The sequence below is a fragment of the Plectrocnemia conspersa genome, unplaced genomic scaffold (assembly GCF_051122295.1).
Source record: "Plectrocnemia conspersa isolate PC_06_02 unplaced genomic scaffold, ASM5112229v1 ptg000005l, whole genome shotgun sequence".
NCBI classification, from domain to species: Eukaryota; Metazoa; Arthropoda; class Insecta; order Trichoptera; family Polycentropodidae; genus Plectrocnemia; species Plectrocnemia conspersa.
In genome coordinates, this window is record NW_028277169.1 from 21,659,691 (window position 1) to 21,678,058 (window position 18,368).

At 31.7% G+C, this 18,368-nt stretch overlaps 1 protein-coding gene across 10 annotated transcripts in view; it reads right to left on the reverse strand.

Moving 5' to 3' along the window:
- ct (homeobox protein, cut) overlaps positions 1-18,368 on the reverse strand; it is a 154,233-nt gene that overhangs the window by 116,484 nt on the left and 19,381 nt on the right. Inside the window, exon 2 of one of the 10 annotated variants that reach the window (XM_088185586.1) lies at positions 3,672-3,712. The exons of the other annotated variants lie outside the window; for them this stretch is intronic. The gene's annotated coding sequence lies outside the window, so the exon portion shown is untranslated. The remainder of the gene's footprint in view (positions 1-3,671; positions 3,713-18,368) is intronic. 10 annotated transcript variants of the gene reach the window in all.

An 18,368-nucleotide genomic window follows, 5' to 3' on the forward strand; every position in this document is an offset into this window, starting at 1 on the left:
CTTGTGTATTTTTTCCTCAGACTCAGGTTTTTTCAACGGCAAATCTTGTCCTCTTTAGCGAGGGTGGGTGAGACACAGTTTCGCGGATAGAGTGGTGTTTGATCGAATTTGTATTATTGCCTTTGAGAGGGGTGGTGCGGCAACTTCTGAGACACTCTTAAAGTTTGGTGTTTTATTTAAGCCCGTTGCGGGATATAAAACAAAAAAGAAATAAAGTAAAGAAGGGAGCGCTTCTTTAATTTATAGTTGCTTTTGAATCTATATATCTATATATATAAAAAAAAAAGTTACATTGACGCAAAATGGCTCACAAAATAATAATGGGCGCGACGCCTCCAAAGCACAAGTGCTTTTGCTCACATTTCCCACATTCTACAAAGCATCCCTCGTCCCAATCGAGACAAATCCCTGGAGGAGTGAGAGAGCGTTGCAAAAAATATAGCTGAAAAAAAGAGGAAGAAGAGATCCAAACGCGGAACAAAATGATAATTAATATTGGAAAAAAGCGTGTGTGGGTGTGTGTGTCCCTAGGGAGTCTCGTTTTGTCTTCTTCCACCTTCCATCCTCGTTTCACCGGGCATTGCACGTACGAAACTCTCTCATCCCTTATATATCATCTACGAGAGCGGAGCTTTCACTTGAAGCTCGATCGTACGTAGAGCTTTATGCGGCTACTAAGCAAAAAATGTTCGAATATAACTCCGTCTATGCTCGCTCTTTTATTTTGCTTTTAATTCCCGCTCAGACGTGAAATTATATATGTGAGTGAAAAATAATAAACGGGATAAATAAATAAATTGACAAAATTAATTACAATGGTGCGTATGAAATGTCGGATTTTCCTAACATCTTTCAATCATTGATAATATTTGAAACATCAATACCAATGATTTCAGAAAATCTAAGAAATGTATATCCTATTATTTTTTATGTATTTTTTTTATAAAATAAAACTGAGCTTTATAAAAATAGACTGCTTTGCGTTATGCGTTCATAAATTCGCGCTTTGCGCTCGAAACCTTTTTTGTGTTACTGAGAACTCATTATTTTTATTTATTGTTGTCTTATTAGTGTACTTGAGGCGTTCAAGTAAAGCAAAAATATATATAAAGTAAAAATCATGATAAGAATAAATATTGGGCATCGTGTTTCGTAGATTTAGAAATATGTATTGATATTAAATACTAAAGTTGAAATTGTAAACTTTATACAAAGTACAAAACATATGGTTTATTTCAATTAATTGAAATAAGACAACGGTTAGATTTTTTATATTTATTAAATTAATTAGTATATATTTTAGTAACCATAGAGCTGTAAAATCTTTCTGAGAAGCTTATACTACGATACTTTGATACTTTTAACTTGTGAGTTTTTTCAAGATTTAATAAATTAATAAATAAATATAAATGAAAAAAAAACAATTATTTACCGTTTAAGGGTAGTGTGTTTTAAATAAATTAATAAAATTGCTTTAATTAAATATCATTGAAAATATATATTAAAATATATATAATAAATAATACACTTTTTATCGGATTTAAAAAATAAAAATCAAATCACCAGATAATTAAATAATGTTTGCTTTTTATTAAAGATTTTAAGTGTGAATTGTAAACTTTACAGAAAAATATCAAACTGTATGGTTTATTTATTGAAATAAAGTAATGGTCTAATAATAAGATTTAGTCTAATATTAATTGAGAAGAATATCTAAATTTATTTGGTTCATTTTAAAAGTTATTTTCAGATTTTTTAGTGTCGCTTTCAGTGAAAATAGAGCTGTCAAATTTTCCTGAGATGCTTTTCTTACGATTATTTGCAATGTGGATATGCGAGTTTTTCATAACATATGTGTCAGAATATTGAAAGCAAAGTGGCATTTTATACTTAAAAAAAATCAAATCAAATAGCTGGATTACAGTTTAATAGTGTAAATAAAGCAATAAATGATCGTTAAAGAAATATTAAAATTTGTTAATTTCTAGTTTAAAAAATATTATGGTGAATCACTAGTAAAATAAACATTTTATATCGAAGTGAAATTTACAGAAAATATGAATAGATCATTTAGTTCTGGTTATTTTAAAAATATATTTTTAGATATTTCAGTGATGCTTTCAGTAAAAACAGAGGTCCACTTTTGAAGATGTGAGATTTTCATAGTATATAAAAGATAAAATAAATTATGCATATTCCAATGAGAAATTAATATCTCACAAAAATTACAAAATGAGAGTAGTCTTAAATAAAAATAGATTTACAAGTTGTAGACGTATAATTGATAGATTGGAATGGTTAAATGTTCAAGAAATATTGCAGATGAATATTTTAGTATTTATATATAAGTTAGAAAATTATATGTTATTAGAGTATTTAATAAGAAATAAAGATGTACATAGATTAAATACCAGAAATAGAAAAAATTGAAGGATAGTTAAGTATAAGAAAACGAGTACGGCTAGGGGAATTATGTAGGGAGGTGTGAATTTGTATAATTATATTCCTAGGGCAATCCACAAAAATACTACTGTAACGGGTTTCCTAAATGGAATAAAATAACACATTCGTGTATTAAGAAATAAATTATAATATTAAGTATTTTTTTTAATTTCTGTATGTGTTATATATTATATGATGTAAAAATTAGCTACTAAGCTAAATAAATTAATAAAATTATTATATCACAATTTAAAGAGCTTACAGTTTATTAGTATTTAAATCTATTATTAAACTGTGTTAATTTTGGGTGCAAATGAGAACAAAATTATGATAAAAATATTAAATTTATTTATTTATAATAAATATTTTATATAAATTAAAAGTCATGATCACTATTAAATGGTTATATACATATGTACATATAAATAAGTAAAATTTATTTACTTGGCAGTAGATTAAAAATATAAAATCGTAAAAAATATATAAACAAATATAGAAAAATAAATAATTTAGGCATAAAATTAAATACAGTAAACTGCGACAGTATATACTTATTTTTATATATACCCCAAGTATTGAAAGATGAAGCTAAATCTGAAAATAATAGGGGTAGAATTTACACATACACATAAAAATGCCCGAGGACGGTAGGCTTTAAAATCCGAATTAAATATTTTTTGCTTTTATTTTTATTGTGCGTCTCCTCTGCTCATTCATACGCGTAAATATTTGGCAGACGAAAATGCTGTAAGCGGGAGGAGGACCTAAAAAAAAGCGGAAGAGAGGATTCCGAATCGGTAAAAGTGGTCGCTATTGCTTTATCCTCCCCCGCGGACGGAAACGCCGGTTATACGATTGCGGATGAAAGGGGGAAGGTCACTAAGGGTGGGTTTGAGTGGGCGAGTTGGACCCCTGTATATATATCTTAAGGGGGGGGGTCGAATTTTTTCGGACCTATCTACATATATCTACCTGATCCCATTCAAGGGAGAAAAGGCTTTTCATTAATTAAAACATTAAAATTCGCCCAGTAAGCGCATGATGTATGCGGAAACATATCCTTTTTGTGTCGGACCGACAAAAAATAAAATTCTATCGGATAGATTATTGCCATTATTTAATTTTTGGGTCTCTCTCATTTGGGTCTCTCACCCCCGCAGAGGAATGTTTGGGGAAAGGATTTCGCTTATTGTGTTTTTTTATGAAATAAATTTGAGAAAAAACCTCACCATGGTTTTCCCGATGCGTGAAATGTTGAAAGGAGTGTTACCTGCAACAGAAAAAAATAATATAAAATTTCATGTAATTTAATAATAATAATTAAAACAATATTTTACATATTATATAACAACCATTTTTATATACATGTACTATCGATTAATATTAGTGATGATGGTTATTGATGCGTGCTAGTTTCTATAGCCACTGCCCAACAGAAGCTGTTTTACCTGAATATCTCTGGCTAATATTAATGATGGAATGCCAAACGAACGAGAGAAAAAAAAACATCGACCCAATCGGAAGGTGTGTGAGGCGTCAAGTCCCAAAAGTGGCCATAAATTAAATTTAATTCCAACAACGGAAGAGCTCAATATTTTTTTCCAAGTATACAACAACTATAATTGTGCGTTCGTGATCTATGTTCGGTCGGTATAATTTACGGCCGTATCTCTGACCGTTTTCATTCATTCATTCATGGATAGAGTAAATTTTTTGGATTGTTCGTTACGCGATATCGTGACGATTAACACACGATTCACAGGAAACACAATATCTTGTGTATCAAAATATATTATTATTATTTTATTTATTATACATACACGCGTACGACTGAATGAAAGTATAAAAAATGTGGTTCGTTCTGAGCGGCAGATAACGAAACTAGTTTTGAAAACGGTGACCCGACGTATTAAAATTCAAAGATGAATTCCATTGGTCCATCTGTCACAATGTGTACATTTAAATGATTAAAGACATCTGTGTTGTTGTATGTGTGTGTGTATATAGCACATATAAATAGATATCCATAAATAAATTATAAAATAAAATAAAAACGTATTTAAGAATATGATAAACATTTAATATTTGTATTGTATAAAAATAATAATTATATTATATAAAATAATAATTATATTATTTTTATACCAAATAGTATATAGTACTTAAATGAGCTTTGAATTAAAATTTATAAGCTTTTTCACTCAGTTTTGACAGGCAAATAAGAATGCATCGAAATCACCTATTTGACCGTCGATCCTAAAATAAAAGCCAAATTGCATCTTCCAACGATCGTTTCTCTTTTTTTCTTCCTTCTCACGCATAAATCTCTCTCAAAATCTCCTCTGTCCCCGAATTTAGAGCAGCGAACGCAAAATAGAACGTCAGATTTATTCGAATTCGAATCGAACTCGACGTCATTGACACGGGGTATAATTTAATTCGTCCGGTCGACGCTTATTATACTTTTTCATAACTTTGGCCACTTGCCTGTCTCTTAGAGAAACGTTAAAAAACGCCAATTCGTTACCCGGACAATATATAGTAAAACGCTGCCAAAAATAATCGCGAAAATCGAAGCAAAAGCGACGCATCTGTTACATTGTCAATTCAACGAGAGCATATTTTAAACGGTCGACCTTTAAGAATATGTATGTATGTATATAAAAAATGGGATGAAAAAAAGAGTGCGATGGTGGTGTCCACTTTGATCTTCTGTGTGATGCTGAGTGCCGCTCCTGGAACCGATGCGATAAACATCTGATACAGAAGCGATGCTTCATTTAGGATTAATGAAATGAGACAAAAGTATTTTTATAATAATTTATAAATTGATGAAACTTGGCGATTCTTCTCAGCTTCCATGTTCAAATTTCGAGTTCTTTTAATCAAACTCAATTAATCTGGAATACTATATGATAATGCTGTCTTAAATATAGTGACGTATAAATAATAATAATGTATTATTTTCAAAGAAGTGCAGCAGATGGTTATTGGATACACATCAAGCACAATTTTCCATGAAAGAGAGCCGTTTAATTTTCCGCCGCAATTACCGCTTCGCACTAGAGATCCGATCGCGAAAGCCACCCCTTTTGGTGTCTTTATGATGCCGAAGATGAAGGGAAACAATAAGCAGTCGATCAATGAATTGTGTAGCGAAAGCAGGAAGCTCTGATGGTGATGGCTCTGGCACTCCGATGGATCGGAAGGGATGTAGCAGATAATGGATGGATAATGGATGCGGCAAGACGGCTGGAAGAATTATCTTTATGCTTTTGGGCGTAAGGGTGGTGGCGGTAGCGATGGGTAAGAGATAGGAGGAGGGCTGGCAACACTTTGTCGCTTTAATTCCTCCGTCACTTGCATATTTCCGAAATTCGTCGGCATTGTGCCCGATGCGAAAGTAATTGAAAATAATTTGTTATTTCGCTCGCGAACCCTTTTGTCGCCGAACAAAAGGTCGAGTGTATCAAGTGGTGAATGCCGATCGGGTGTACCTTATTTCGAGTCTGTCTCATAATACATTGTAAGATTCGAAGTGATGCTGTCTAGTACATAAATTTGTACAAAAAAATGAATGAAGTGTAACTTTAGTTACAAGTGCACGGTTTAACAGAATAAAAAAGGTTCGGGAGCACCGAGACTGGACACGTGAAGATTGACATATTTTATTTATATAATAATATTTTTTTACACTGTCATTTACGACTCGATAAATCACATTACTAGACGCCAAACTCGGAATCGATCCGACACAATATATAATTTTCGTCAAAATCGCCGGTGGCAGTGGGTAGTAAGTACTAAGTAGTACCACGAGTGGTCCCGCACACGGACCGAGTCCTGTATGTAAATGCATGCAAATCGCATCGAGTGAATTTCAATGAAGCAAAATATTAAAGCCCGGCTATTGATAATGGATTTGAATCTGAGTATTGGAGTGAAACAATGAGGCGCTTTGTGCCGCCGCCGTTCGTAAGTAGGTTTCGTTTGTAAATTGATAAATAAACAAGGCGATGGTTTGACGTTAGGTCCGTTCACCCGGCTAAAGGAGACACCCATACACGCGTCTCAAGGAGACGATACACAGTGCTATAATTCCGTCGATAACCTAAGCTTTAAACGGCCGTTGCGCCAGCAATCGAACGCTAATTAGAAGCGACTCAAAGCGGTTCTTTGTAAGTTGAAAAAATAACTAGTCATCGGTTTTCTGGTGAGTCACTTCACTGAAGACTGATAATGTGTGCTATAATGTTATTCTAAAAACATTGCGATTAATTGTGCGTAAACAATAAACGCTGTAATCGAAGCGTTATCCTTATAGTGTGTTGTGTCTGCGATGCTAATTGCAGAAAACGGTGACTAAGCTGAATGTTCAATTCAGTTTTAATTGCGGTATATAGATGATTAAACTTTTCGTCTATTTGTATTTTTAACTATTTTTAACCACACTTATGTAGAATTACTCATATTTAAACCTAGCTTAGATTATGTTAAATTAGACCCCGTTTAAACTTTGATTAACTTCTAATTGCTCTAAATATATATGGATGGTTAACTCACATTTAATATATTTTTAATGTATAGTTTAACAAATAATATATGTATTTAATGTATAGTTTAACAAGTTAAATCAGGTTATCTTATATAACAATAACAATAAACCAGAAGTTTATTTTTTATGAGATAAGTGACCACTTCATATTCGGGTTTAATTGAAAAAAATGGTTAAAATTAAGCACATTTTTTTATGCGATTTATTGTTCATTGTCATATAAGAATGATATAAATAATAATAAAAAAATAATATAGAGTTCTCACGCACCCGTGCGTGAGTGCGTCTAACGTCAAATACATTTTTCACGCATCGATGCGTGAATGAGTCTGAAGTTGTAAACCACTTCGATGCGATGGTCTCTCGCTCTTAGTTTGGGCAGGGTATTTTATGACAAAACATCTTTATATAGCATTCGTATCATGTGGTACGTCAAGACGCTGATAATATCGATTTTTACGATAAATTATTATTCGTCGCATCAAAAGCTTGATTTGTCGAGAGTTGAATTATAAGACTACCTTCACAACTACAGGATCAACGCCACAAAAAATTGGTGGCAACAGTAAGATTCTATCAATTTTAGTTCCAAATCAATATATGGTATTTTTTTACATATCAAAATTAAATAATATAATTGAAGATGTGTCTATTAAAACATTAATTGTATACATTTACTACCATTATTTCTAATTACTCACATAATGTTACAATTATTTTTAATTAAATATAAAATCGATACGTGCATCTAGCGGCTCTAATTATATTTAATGCGCGTTTAATAATGTGCATCGCACCTCAGAGACACATTAGACGAGTGGTGGTGCAGAGGTATCTTGTTACACAAGACGTTACCCATCTTTTGAGATCTTCAGACGATGCAAACATTCGCGCTGCGATAATAGATTTCGAAATATAATCAAACATTCGACGAAGCGTACGTTTATATACGTACATTATCTATTATGACAGTGGCTTAGTCGGAGACGGGACGAAAGCTTTGAATTACCATAACCATTGTACTCGGATAAAACAGAAAACGACCGATTGAGGAGCTCTGTGTAGTATATTATTAATTACTTGCATTCCGCGGCGCGCCAATGATGCTGTCATAATAGTGTAATTGTCGCTTCAATGTCGAATTTTGTTTGGTACCATGCCAGACCATGTTCGCGTGTAATTTTAATTGTGACACTGTTCGATGTTTAAACAATTTAGGTAGCGAAATGGCTTTCTGATTACGTCGTTATAGATTTGCTTTATTGTAAAATTTATACTATGCAAGCCAGATGGCGAGCGAAACGTCGGAGCTTTGGCTGGAAAGCTCGTTCGACGAAAGCTCTAATTCGACACTCGTTACGAGATTGTAACGAGAGCTACGCTGAAACCGTTATCTGCTTATGTTCTCTAAGTTTCGAATAAGATACATGACGAACTTCATAACCATAATGATACTAACCAATTATTTAAAACATATATTTTCAATAACATCAATATCAAATTAATGTTATAAAATTTAACTTACTAAAAAAAGCTTGAGAATCATTATGTGTATTTCATTTTTTTACATACGCATATGTAATTATTTGTATTTAAATAATAAGCACATGATATACATATATTACATTTTTATATTTAAAATCAGTTTTAAATAAAAATAGTATATGGCAAAAAAATACAGTTATAATTAAAAATATAACTACAATATTTAAATAATAAGACGATAAAGTTTCAGCTCTTTGTAAAAAAATGTGAAATTTAAGACGTAAACATACATCGAAAAATTAGGGGATAAACATAATGAATGACTCAGTTAAATGTAGAGTACGCTCGGGATAAGGATTCTGGTTTGTTATTGTGTGCGTGAACTGTGTAGCTCAAAACAATTTCGCTCAGAATATTTATTTTTTTTATTTTAAAAGAAAATATATGTTTATTTAACATACATACATCTGAGCTAAGTTGGAAATTTTAACGGACAATTAATAATATATTATTTAATCAAAGAAACCAGACATTGATGTCATTAATTAAATATTAGCAAAATTCAAAATCTTTCACTAGTCAAAAAAATAATGAAGTCTTTAGCTATTCTTCAAAAGCAAAAAGATACAAAATGGGAAAAGAAATTATTCGCAGATTGTTTAATGGCTCGACGACTCTATTAAATCATTAGAATCCATTGAATAAATTAAAAAAATATTATTGGCGCAACGATAAGAATAATAACTTTTTTAAGCCTTACAGAGAATATTGTAAAAAAGCAACAACGTACAGATTAATGGAAAAATAATTAAAATATTTTAATCCATAGGTAAGAGAACGAATAACTTACAGTGTGTATTTGTAGCCTTGATATCAATTAGCCCAGATATGCCCAAGAAATTTTGTTCTCTTAAAATTTCATTAATAAATAAAAAACAGTGGCACGAGTTTAGTAACATACCCATGGGACAGTGGGCATATCTGGGTTAAACCAATATCAACACAAAATTATTTAAAATAAATCACTAGAGAAGATCGAACTTCTGTGCCACACTGCACTTTAATGACGAAAACCAGCGTTGACGAATCAGCGACTGTCCTTAAAAGAGAAAGCGAGACAACGAAGTACAAGCTACATCGCTTCTCCCTCTCATATACATGTACACGCACACAATAACAAACCGGCATCCTTATCCCGAGCGTACTATTCTAGCGTTCTAAGCATATATACATATCGAGGCTACTTTTAAATGCGCGTCGTATTAGTTTTTTATATATGTAGATGATCTTAAGTGTAAATTGATTAGCTCAATAATTACAGGGAGGAGCAAAAAAATATTTTTGGTGAGATTTTCATCCATTTGCCTGCGACAAAATGTATCGAATGCTCTGACATTGCAATTAGTAATTGTATGAAGCGACCCATACACGCTCCAAAACAATAAGAAGTTCGTATTGATACAATTTGTTTTGCAGTCCCTTGGCAGTCTGGGGGTGGTTATGGGACAAATTGCAAGTTAATTTGAATCGAATCAAAAGGTTGTTTCGGTGTATTGCAACAGTGCTCGCTTTTGGGGAGGAGGGTGGGCGTTTTGGAGGGTGGTTCGGAGAAATGGGGTGGCGACGGGGGGAGGAAAACCCACCCCGCGACTCTGTCTATAATTGTCTGTGCTGCAGCTATTGTGTGTCTGTGGTTATTGTCTGCACTCTCGTGTTTGTCTGAGGTTTCCATTTTGTCTGCGCTCCGCTTATAAAACATCTAACCTTTTATGTAAACGGATTATAAATGCGACGACTTGCATTCAATACCGGAGAGAGATGGAAAGAGAGCGAGAGAGAGAGACCCGCGCACAACTTTGAGAAACTTCGATCCGAGAACCGACAATGGGGACATCCGTAAATCGGGACTGTACCTATTATTAATTCTGATATTGAATCGTGCGAATCGTTTTATATTGCCCATTGTTTATTTTACGAGCCATAATCGGTTCCAATAAAATTTAACCCTTATATTAAAATGGGGATGATTCGATTATTTATAATATATATAAATATTGACAATAAATTCACTAACGAACGCTCTACGGAACGAATCATGGCCAATTGGAAACGGTTTATAGTCGATAATTGAAGTTTATTGTTTGATAATTATACCTAATGGCATCTCAGCAGGTGAATCGATACCTTTATGATGGTCGAATGTTGATTGGGTCTCAGTTCGTATTTACAGGTATATGTTAGAGATCTATAACAAAATTTAATTAGAAATATTAAGCTGTTTCAAAGCATGTGGCCGATTTTTATTTAATAAAATAAGATGTTCATAGTAAATAATTATATTTTTTATGTATTTCACAAGGGATTTTGTGTTTTTTTTTGGGGGTTTAATATTCAATTTAAGACATTAAAGATTTGGCAAGGGTACTCCTAGTCTAGAACTGTAAGGCGTTGGTTTGAGAAATTGGAATAATAAGCCCCATCAAAAAACTCCATTTCAGTTGATAAAAAAAAACTGAAATACGGTTAAAGCGAATTCACAAACAACTGTTCGGATACTCACAGCAGATTTACAAGTTCCTCCTGAAATCATTTCACGTCATTTGGATACTATAGGAAAAGGTGAAAAAATTAGCAAAAGGGTACCGCACGAAATGAAAGCACGGTAAAAACACATTTTCGGTCTGTTCTATCAGATAACATTCTGGAAAATAATCATTACCTGCGATGAAAAATAGATTGTCTACGATAACCATAAGAGATTAGAACATTGATTAGACAGCAAAGAATGGTTATAAATATTTTTACTAAAATTATATGAATCTGTATCTTAGAGCTAATTCGTGCGATAGTTACGCGACTAGTTCAAAATACCCAAATTACTTGCACAAAAAATATGTTTCAAAACACACACGCTACTCAATCGCTTCGCAACAAAGGCATTGTTTTGCGACGTGTGCCGATGCTTAATGATTTTGCAATTTTTTCATAAAATCGTGCGGAATGATTCGTTCGAAAGGAGATAAAAGTATATTGTTCGGCTGCGAGTGGCAACCGCCGTGCTCGTTGAATCGGAAAATTACACACTTACGGAAAAACGATGGAAATATCCCACACACGCGTACATACACACACATCTATGGTAATTTTGAAGATGCCATCCCAGAATGTTTGTGATATAACATAATTACACGTTGTTGTTATTATTATGTGCGCGAAACGTATCATCTTTTGAACGCCGTTCAATTATGATTTGCATATTGATTGTATTTTTTTATTCGCAATATATATTATGCAATAATAATAATACAACACAAGAACGCTTTGGTGATTTTTTTAATTAAAAAAATAATATTTTTAGTGGTATGAATATTCAATCGTGACATTTGTGTCGCGTTAAACGACGCGCGACGTCGTTCAAGAAAGCGTCAATAGCTTTCGACGTATCGCCGAAAAAAAGAACACTAATTAACAGTTTAATTTTAACGGGCGAAATTTAATTTTAATTAAAATGCTAATATCTACAGGTGTAATTTGATACTACGTGTGAACGAAAACGAACGTTGCCATCTATTGGGGAAGTTAGCAAAGTCGACAACCCCTTGATTCGATTTTCATCCCTGCGACCGAAAGCCGAACTACACGTATCGAGTACGTATTTTACGTTCAAATTGAGATAAATAATATAAAGTATATTATATATATATTTATATATATTAAAAAAAACATGTTTTAATTTGCTAAAACGTTCTTAAATTAAATCAATTTATTTTCAAGTATATTTCTATAAACAAACTTGTTTAGAATAATATATACATGTATAGTATTTAATTATAAAATACATACATATGAAAAAGTATTGCGTTGAAGTAATACTTATTTTAATGACTAAATATAATTTTTGTGCTAAATATTTTTTTACAATACAAATATTAAATAAGAATTGCCAATTCAAGTTTTTATGATTTTTTAAATGTTTAAGGATGTATACCTGGAACTATTCCAATACAATGTTTCTCAATTTTTTCATGTCTCGTTATATGAATTTATTTAATTAAAACACATAAGATCATTTCAACATATAAATAAGCACACACGCAAATAATTGTAAGAATTAGTGTCCTAGCGTTCAAAAGGTACCACAGTCGCATTTTCGGCCCTTATAAAGGTCGGATGCCATAGTTCTATTTATCGTCCTTTGGGCCGTCCGCGCCGAAAAACTTCGCGGAGAATGTGTGGGAAAATTCCTTCAATAGTCGGAGGCATTATGCCGAACAAATGGATGAGACACATCCATGGGAATCGTATCGGGAATCCCTTTGACATTAGGATCGATCACTATGTTAACATTTTTATATTTAAAAAATATACACTACTACTGAAATGATTCTCAGAACATACATATATACATAAACTCAATTCTGGTGATCGTGTCGGGAATTTTTATTACTCACATCAAAGCGTGAACGAAAGAGAAAGACTAAAGATTTGAACAAAAAATAATATGCACGCACGAATATATTTGGTACACTAGTCACCAGATGTCGTACTCCCTAATGATCTGTCGAGAGATCACAGAGCTTCTCAAAATTTTCAAGTTGAACATCAGTGATCTAATCGATCGTTCGGCCTAATCGATCTTGGTTCATCTTTTTTTGAGGTAGACACCTTTTTCTGAACATCCTTCGTTGCAGACGCTGATGATTTTTTAATGATTTTCCCCAGATCATCGGCCGCCAATCGTCATTTGGTTCGGTTATTAGGAAGATATGTCATTAACCCTTAGGCGGCTCCTATAAAGAAATGACCCCATCTAATTTATTTTAAAATAAGATCGAGTGTTCCAAAAGCTATTGATTAAAAAATATATATTACTTTACAGTGTAGGTTGACAAACTTTCATGGTCATTTACAATTGCACGCATTGTTCTTTGCGACATAGCAATCACTCCTCGACCAAAATGTTAACAAAGAACCATGAAATATTGCACGTCTTTCACCCATACACATTCGATTACATTTTTTTCTTCTTAATATTCTTCGATGCAGCTCATTTGTCAGGAAAAAATGCCAAGTGTTTTTTGTCCGAATCCATGATGTTGTTTTTTTTTTGGTGGTATTCTTGTATTATTTTTCTACGATGTCGATTTGCGGTCTAATGAGCCGGTCACTTTTATGGGTCGATTTAATAAGAGATCTACTCGGTGCGGTTTGTTCTTCATCATCATCATCATCATCAGTATCTCAATAAAGGATATTTATGTCCACCACCGAAAACGCATCAATGGCCTGTAACGTAAATTCGGTTACACGCAAAGTGTATAAAAGCGTAGTAAAGTGTATAAATATATTTTATACGGCATAAAAAAGACCATAAAATCAATCGGTAATTTTGAAACGTAATTTTGTATAATGTGAGCGTATATGGGTCGCTCAATTTTGTATGCAAATTACGCAATTTAATGTCATAATATGAACCATTGCCAAATCAATGCATTATGATTTTCTTTTATCATATCATATGTATTATATAAATATGATTGTATGAAAATTATATAATAATAATTAAACATTAAAAGAAAACCTTGTATTTCTTATAACAAAAAACGTACATAATTACGATACGGATTAATTTGTATAAATTATCCCAAATTATATCGGTCAATTTGTTACGAATAACGGTCGATCTAAAAAAAAAGAAATATTGTAGCAATCAATCTCGGCCCTTGAACGTATTAGGAGTTGTGTCACTTTAGGGCTTTTTGGGGGCAAAACAAGAGAAATGTTATTGTAATGTAGCAATATATATATATACTGCATACACGCGAATGGTCATTTGTATGTGTGACAGTGTCACACATTTCTTCGCACGTCACCGAAAATATAATACTTGTCGATCTTGATTATTGTCATGTCTATTTCGGAATGGTACACGAGTGTCAGGAGGACGAGTAGGCTTCGGCGTAAGCGTCTTCGAAGCAATCAGTAATGTGCCACGAGAACAATAATTAAATATAGATTTGGCTTCAATCTACGCTTTTTATACGTCACAGTAATTGGCTATGATTATTGAAGACGGTCGATAGCCAACGGGTGGTTGTAAAGTTTTTGTAACGTATTTATATAAATTATTATTGAAAGAATATTTTCGACAAAGCAGGATGTTTGAAGGAAATAAAAATCTGTTCGCATCGTATTTCAGCCCCTTTTATGGCACTGCTTTTTGCTAAAAATTATGCAGATGTTGCACAGACAAAGCGGATATTTGAAACAATAATAATTTTAGTGTTATGTTTTTCACAGAATATGGCACGGCCAAGGTGGTCTTGAGTTTAACACCCGCTAAGTGACTTTGTGCATTTTAATAGGGCAATTTACGGTAACTAACGTACATATTTGTAGCATATAGGAATAAATATATTACTGTCCATTCTTATTTATGAAATAAATTATCAATATAATTTATATCAAGTATTTAAATAAATATTGCATTAAAAAAAAGTTTTTATATGGCAAGCTAAAGCACTTCTCGAAGTCATAAAAAAATAAGATATATCTGTAATAAATAATTGAATTACTCCGATCTTTTTATAACTCATTGAGAAGTATGTATATATTGTTCTGAGTAGGCAATTGACTGACAAATTTTGTCGTGAAAATATTTATAAAAATTAAATGTCAAATAGTCCATTGTTTAGTTAGAGTATAAAATGCGATATTATTGTGTATTCGTGAGTTAGGTTATCTACATTTTAAAATGTCTTTGGTTTTAACATAGTCAAATAAAAATGGGTGCAATGCATCGGTTTAAGGATAACAATTTGAGTGATACTACGAAGGTGCTTATACGGACGTAAAACTGCAATTATTATTACCAGTGAGTATTTGCAAAATATTTGATAAATAAATAAATATAGACAACCCTTATATGTGGCTTATTTGCAGTCGTATACCTGCCAAAAAACCGTTATTGACATAGGATACAATATTGATACTGATACGGATCTTTAAAAAATAAATGTATACAAGTTAGATCATATATTCTCAAATTTAATTGACTCATCGCCCACTTTTCAATGAGATGGGTATTCTTTTTATCGACAGAACAGTGAAAGCAGTGGGTTACTTTAGATTACAGCCTCGTGGATATTTCTGCACCTTGTCATTAGAAAAAATAATAGACAATGTTTTTTAATTAATTTGATTAATGCAGTATATATGAGATTAAGAAAATGAAATATTTTAGATATATTGAAAAATGTGAAAAAAATTAGACTTGGTCTGAAAAATTCCTTAAACCTATTCAAAATTTTTGGACAATAATTAACACTTTAAGGAGTATTGCCGTACATATACGGCGGACGATCTTTCACTGTTTTGAGATACGTTAGACAGTTGTATATAATATAATTGTTATATATTTATAACTGAAAAAATAATAAATAAAAAATATTATAATATAATATTTTTTTTAATTTAAATGATTTATATACAAAATAATATCAATAAATTAAAGAGTACGAAATAAATTATTATAATAAAAAAAAAAAATATTAATTTTATAAAACATATTGAAAGCCTCTGTATTGATATAAAAAAAATATCCACAAAGGCCTAATAATTATGTAAAATAAATTAATAAAATTTAATAATAGAAAAGTGTTAAAATAAATTAATAAAACATACTAATACAAGAAAGTAGTAAAATAAATCAATAGAATCACTGATTTTTTTATTAATATTATTTACAATAAATGCCATATTAAATAATAATAAATAAATAACTATGAAAATTAACCTACTCCAAGGTGCATAATAACAAATTAACAAATGCTTAAAAATTAACTCACTACTCAAAGAGGGGAAAAATAATTGCACAACTCAAGGAGCGAGTAAAAAATTGAAGAAGTGATCGAAAAAGTATGCCAGTTTAGCAGTTTTGAAAGTTAAGGGGATTCAACATAATTATTATATATTGAATACAATAATAATAATAAAGCAGACTACTGAAGGGTGCTGTCGACAAGTAAATATTTTCAAGGCATTCAGGTTTTAGGTTCTTGAACGTCATCGAGAATCACGATTGCGTCCTCTCTTGAAGCTTGTTAAGAGCCACGACGTCCGCACTAGTCGACTTGCCTATGGCTATCGCCATCTCGCTCCTTAATACGCTGGCATTTCACATTGATCTATTCAATGTCAGCTACGACGAACTGGTCCGGTACGTATCGTTTAATTTTAATATTTTATGATTTTTTTTTATTACTATGTATTTCTTTTGTGTATTGTTTATTGAACGTTGTGACGCATTGGAGTAACCTGTTAAATCACAACGGTCTTAATTAAATTCAAATAAATATTAGATTATACATTTTTCATCACGTGACAATGAATTGCATTCATTTTAATTAATTGACCAAATTTTACTGTTTTATCATTTATTTCAATTTAATTGTGTAATATAGATTTTAATATGTATATATTTTTTATAGAATTTGATAAAAAATATAAAATATCTCTAGCTATATATAATACAATATATGAAAATAATACGATTCTTTGCTACTGTATGTATGTATGTATATAAAAAATACACAAAAGTATAAATAGTAATTGTATTCAAAGAAAGTTACCTAGGATTTGGTATTAAATAAATATATTTAAAGGCTTTATAAAAATAACTAATATTTTTCCATATAATATGTTTGCCTCTTAATTAACCTTGCAGTGAGTTATACAAATCTAAATTTGTTAAAGCTTTATGTATAAATCTAATAGGAAATCGTTAAGAAAATAAACCCACTGTTTGATATGTAAATATATAAACATATAAATAGTCGTGGTTCTCAATTTTTTTAAATTAATTAAAATTTAAAGTTAGGTTAGATAATATGTTTAATAAATTTACAATTTATAAAGTGTTTATATTTTACATGAGTAGTATAGAATCTATTTTAAACGTTTCTCAGAATATAATAAATTACATTCGCATCATATTTAAAAAGAAATATCATGATCGCCCTGTTACGACTGGCATTATTTTGTAGAGGCAATAATCATTTATCCACATCTCCTGTACTTTTGTACATTAAGTATTCCGTATTATCAATCATCAGCATTTGTAACATCACAGCCACAATTATCGAATTAAAATCGCATTATACACATTTTCGTATCGATCAAAAAATCACGATTATTACGAAAAAAACGCAAAACAATACGCTTGTATTTTTTTCTTCATCTTATAAATAAATTCTTTTCGGTACTATATAATAATACGTATGTTCCGGGAAGTCCACCGGGTGTTCGCGAAGAGATATTATAATTTTTATATACGTCACAAGCAGTTAAATCGATTACAGTAGCAAACCAAATTGGACCTCCTAGCAAGCGAGAGACTACTGAACCGTGTTCGCGTGATTACTACATCGTTTGATGACATGATGACTGGATAGAATCATTGACATTTGGCGTTCTCGAAGAACATTTTATAATGCCGCATGTGTGTGTATGTAAACATATAATATGTCAAAGATACAGTGTGTTCAAAAAATTTTAAAGATCGCGTCCGAGCGTCGTATAAATCACGGCGGTTAATTGCCGAAGAAACGACGCATAAATCAATACGTAAATTTGTACCGACAATTCAATATATCAAAACGACTCTTTTTACATTATATATATTTTTATTGGTCAACCGACACTTTGAGAAACTGTTGGTTTTTATTTTTGAAACAAACAATTATTTTTATCGCCCGGCGATAAATAATAGCGAGTCGCGATTTGTCTTCAAAAGTGTCGTTTTCTTTGTAAGAATTTTGACTGAAATTCGATACTTGGGCTCGAACGCGTGGTCGTTAAAATGATCTACAAGATCATGGATCATTTT